The sequence below is a fragment of the Rhea americana genome, unplaced genomic scaffold (assembly GCF_003343005.1).
Source record: "Rhea americana isolate MKP2758 unplaced genomic scaffold, rheAme1 scaffold_315, whole genome shotgun sequence".
Lineage (NCBI taxonomy): Eukaryota > Metazoa > Chordata > Aves > Rheiformes > Rheidae > Rhea > Rhea americana.
This window is the reverse complement of record NW_028186441.1, coordinates 3,133-6,131: the sequence shown is the minus strand read 5'-3', so window position 1 is coordinate 6,131 and position 2,999 is coordinate 3,133. Positions and strand designations below refer to the sequence as shown.

Here is a 2,999-nt window from a genome sequence, read left to right as displayed (position 1 = left end):
CGGGCGCGGGGCCGCTCCGCAGCGGGGCCGCGGGGCAGGTCCGGCGCTCCGCCGTTGGGATGCACCAGACCGCTCACAGCTCAGCCTGCCTCGTGCCCCCTAGCATTGGCTGCGGAGCATTATAAGCGATCGAGTTTATTTAGGAAAAAGCGACCAGGCAGCTTCTGCCTCTTTGTAACCACCTCCCGAGGGGCCCCTCCAGCAGCGGAGGGCTCTTGGCCAAGGCAGACACGAAGCAAAACCCAGCACCTAGGAGCTGAAGCTCAGTGTAGTCAGGCCAGAAACAGGAGAGAGCTTTCTAGCGGCGAAGGAAACGGACTCTGGGGACGAGCCACCGAGCCCGCACGGCGCTGCCACCGCCGAGCCGATCGCCCCGGAGCCGGCAGCGCCGTCGGGCTCGGGCGGGCTCCGCCAGGGCCGGGGTGGGGAGCCGGGGCAGCGCGAGACGTCGCCGTCAGCCGATCCTCCCGCGGTGAGGGTCCGAGCGGGCCGCCGCACCTGCGGAGAACAGCAGTGACCTCCCGCCGCCTCCGCCCGCCCGCTCCGGCTCCGTAAATCACGGCTCTGCCGCGGAGCTTTCTCGACGCGTCGGAGGCACCGCGGTGCCAGTCACCACCCTCCGGGGAAAAACTTCCTAGAAACTGTAATTACACCTCGAAGCGTTTCCCTCTTTGGCTTCCCTTGCTTAGCGGGTGACCCTTCAACGTTGTGACAAACGCGTTGTTTAGAATTATTTTTTCATTTCTAGCTGTTAACTAGACACGGCGCCGGTTCAGCTTGTGGCAGTTTGCGCTGTGATTTTTCTCCTTGCTTAAGAAACCTCGCACGCGTTATCTCACTCGCGCTAAGCCGCCCGTCCCGTGCGTGCACGCCGCTCCCGGGGCTCGGGCGCTGCGGAAACGGACCGCTTCCAGCCCGGGGCTCTCGCCTGCCCGTGACCAGAAGCCGAGTTAACGAGACGCGGGCAGAGAAAACGCCCGCCTGGTAATATTTTTCCYTCCTTCGGCCGTTTCCCTTCAGTCTTTCGCGGGCAGGTTCTCACGCCGCGCTCGTCATTTGTTCCCGAGTGCCCGGCCGTCACCGCGTGTACCTAAGTGCTTTGCRCAGAATTAAGCCGTTAAATATTTCAAAGGACGGGGCATCTATCTTTTCCTCTGGGAGACTAGTTAGTCTAATAAATCGCACTGTCAGGGTCTCTCTTACTCCAGCTCTGCAGCGCGAGCTCCGAAGCAGGTTCGAGCTCATGCCCAGCGTTTCATCCCGCCCAGACTCCGCCGGGCGGCCGGGACGGAAGAAGAGCTGGAACATTCGCAAGGGATGGTAGTAGGAAAGAGCAGCCAGACATAACACCTTTGCTCATCCCGGCAGCATGATTTCCCGTTTTTTTTTTTTTTTTTTTTAATCCCTCTGCCCTGATCAGTAAGCTGGGCAAGAGCACCGAAGCCGCCCTGATCGGGGAGCTCGCGCCGGCCCTGTCCGGGCAGGGGGCAGAGCGCGGCACAGGCTGAAACGCGGCTTCGTTTCGCTGCTCAAGCTCTACGCAGACCCAGCTGGAGTAAAGGGAAGCAGAACACGAGGTTTCTTTAGTGGCACTTACCAAGAGTACGACCAGCCTTTCTTAATTAAAGTCAGAAGAGCCCGTAGGCTGGCAGCTATTTTCCTGGCGATTTCGGTTGGTTTGGTTTCCCGTGCACAAGGCGATGTTCCTGCGATCCCTCCCAGACCTGGCCGAGCCTCCATGCTCTTGTCACCCGGTAACAGCTTCCTGGATTAATGATTCTGCAAAGGGCTAATTCTTAAGAGGGCAATGTCTTTTGCAGGCTAGTATTGATCTTTGTCAGCTTCCCCTTGAAAGAAAGAAAATATTGGCTTATTTACAAAAGGTAGCTTTTTGCTCCTGGCAAGTCAGCCTCAAGATTCACGGCTCCTCGTGTCCCTCAGAAATTGGATAGGCTGAGGATAGTTCTCAGCATGTCAAAATCAAAGTCCTCAAAGTTCACAAAACCGAGCAAAGCTCAGGTGGTGGAGAGGGACTGGTTTTACCACCGAACAAACGAGCCGAGGACCCGGTGCTGCAGAGCAGAACCTCATCAAACAGGACTGAGGGGAAGGGAGGAGAGCCGTGTGGGAGGGAGGCAGGCAAAATGCTGCATTTCAGCTTTGGTTTGTATTCTAAAATGAAATAAAACAAAAAATTTCAAAAGTATGCATGAAATAGATTTTTTTATATTGAATGTTGATTGTATTTATATTTTTATTTTGCATTTATACCAAATGAAAAAGAACCTAAATTCTGAAACTGTAAAAATGATTTAAAAAAAAAAAAAAGACACAGTTTGGTAAGCAGCATTTCACTGAAATTCAAATACTCCCATTCCAAACAATTTTCCTTCCCAAAAGGATAGCTTTTCCTATAGCAAAAGCCATCACTGGTCTCAGAAGAGCAGCTCAGAATTGCCAAGGCGCAAGAGTCAGTCTCATTCTTCCTTGGGAAAAGTGTCCACTACCCCCAGAAAAGTGCAGAAAGCTGCATATAGAGCAATCTGCACTCTCTCCTGCTCTCCAAAACAGACCCCCAAAATATCTGTGTATGAGCAACCAAACACACTGGGCTGGTTTGCGAGAAGAGCCCAGAATAGTCCAGAAATATGTATGCATGTGTGCGTATATATATATATATACACACAAGAATAGAGAAGATAGCAGAAAAGAACAGAGAAGAGCACTTCCAGCTTGGATAAAAGAGAAACACGAATATAATATTTACCAGATACAGGAAGATACGTGGCTGCACCCGGGGGGTGCGACGGCAGCCCCCCCCCGCAGCCATCCCCGGCCGGTCCCCGGCCACCCGCTGCGTTAGCACTTCCGCAGGTGAAAGTCGTTCCTGGTGTTCAGGGTTTTCCCTTTTTGGCCTTAAAAGAGAAGGAAGGAAAGCAAAATCACACGCAGGGAGGGGGCTTTGCGGCGCGGGGCAGACGCCCCGGGGCGGCGGCGGC

The 2,999-nt window shown here is 54.1% G+C and overlaps 1 long non-coding RNA gene across 2 annotated transcripts in view; it reads right to left on the bottom strand.

Annotated features, from left to right (window-relative positions):
• Positions 1–86: 86 nt before the first annotated feature.
• The window catches only part of LOC146592846 (uncharacterized), a 5,194-nt gene continuing 2,281 nt past the window's right edge, over positions 87–2,999 (bottom strand). The window contains exons 2-4 of one of the 2 annotated variants that reach the window (XR_014896511.1): positions 2,768–2,915; positions 1,598–1,847; positions 87–498 (exon numbers count right to left, since the gene is read on the bottom strand). This is a non-coding gene — a long non-coding RNA (uncharacterized LOC146592846). Of the gene's footprint in view, positions 499–1,597; positions 1,848–2,767; positions 2,979–2,999 lie in introns of those variants that run through there. The other variant, XR_014896510.1, reaches the window with a different exon arrangement.